The sequence below is a fragment of the Lycium ferocissimum genome, chromosome 12 (genome assembly GCF_029784015.1).
Source record: "Lycium ferocissimum isolate CSIRO_LF1 chromosome 12, AGI_CSIRO_Lferr_CH_V1, whole genome shotgun sequence".
Classification (NCBI taxonomy): domain Eukaryota; kingdom Viridiplantae; phylum Streptophyta; class Magnoliopsida; order Solanales; family Solanaceae; genus Lycium; species Lycium ferocissimum.
Window position 1 is genome coordinate 47,453,900 of NC_081353.1, and position 1,373 is coordinate 47,455,272.

The window sequence follows — 1,373 nt, forward strand, 5'->3', positions numbered from 1 at the left end:
AAATTCTTTAAAAGATTGTTTATAAAAATGTCTACTATTTGAAAAAAGAGGGAGATCGGGGGGGGGGGCCCCCCATTCGAAATACAATTGGGGATAATCCCGGAATTGTCCCTTAATTGCCACGAACACCGATTGGCTTACCCGTTTCATTTAAAAGGCACTTCAATTTTTTTCGGTCTGTTATATTTCGGAGTGTTATCGTCAAAGAATGATGCTGATATTTCCATCGAGAAAGCCTTTATGATTGCATCTCTCATATCGAGATTCATTGTTGACGTGGGGAAGGTTATTCGGAAGGAGCTCAAGGAGCGTGCTCAAAGGAAAAATAACAGCTTTGTGTTGGCAAAAAGGAGTACCAACGATTGATCAGATTGACAAACTGATGAAAGCTGAGCGGACCCTTGACATCACCAGGATTAGGGTCAAGAGAAAGAAGATCGGGTAGCAACCAAGGGCTACCATTACTGAGCTTGACCCACAAATCATTGACACAGATGGTCAGATCACTGTCGCTCCTACCACTGCATCAATTTCCACACCCTCCACCTCTATTGCCACTTCATCTACTCCAGCATCAGGGCAAGGTATTCCAAGAGAAGGTATATAGATGATTAGACTTGCAGATGCCAAAGTGAACAAGCTCGTGAATGAACTCCTAGATTTTTTTAAAGATGCTATTGAGTTAGCATTGGCACCACAGGCAATAGCTTTTGAGGAAATGAAGAAGGAACATCCTAAGATGCAAGAGCGACAAATCAATCGGCTCGTTGGAGAAGATTGAGGTGGAGGTAAGAAGTCTTCCCGATATTGAATGTACCTTACACATGCTAAAAGTGTACATTCGAACTGAAAGGTGACATGAAACTAATCGGGATGGTCTTTCCACACGTTAGCCGAGACTATTTCCTACTCTGACCTACTGCGGCTCACCGATTCACGTGATGAACAAATAGTCAAGAAGAGAAAAGTGGAAGATGATGAGAAGAAGGTGGTGAGCCGAGTGTAGGGTGTGAGTAAGTGCGAATGATTCGAAAAAGCAAGGTTAGAGAGAGCCCACACCGAGGCCCTGGCTGCCTGTGTTGACAAGGTAGATGTAGACACCTTCATGGCATTACAGAAATCTATAGAAGAGCGGCCAGAGATCCGAGGTTAGAGTGTCGATGCAGCTAGTACTTCGTCAGCTCCTCCAAATAATGCTCCCCCTCCATAGTTAGTCGATCTTGAGACAACTAGACCTGCATCTGAGGAGCTATCGAGTAGTAAGCCTAATTTTACACCACCTTTGGCAGTCCTTCCTGCTGATTAGACCCTGACTTCACCTTGATGTGTCCACAGGAAACCCCTTACCTCTTGTTTTACATTTGATACATTGA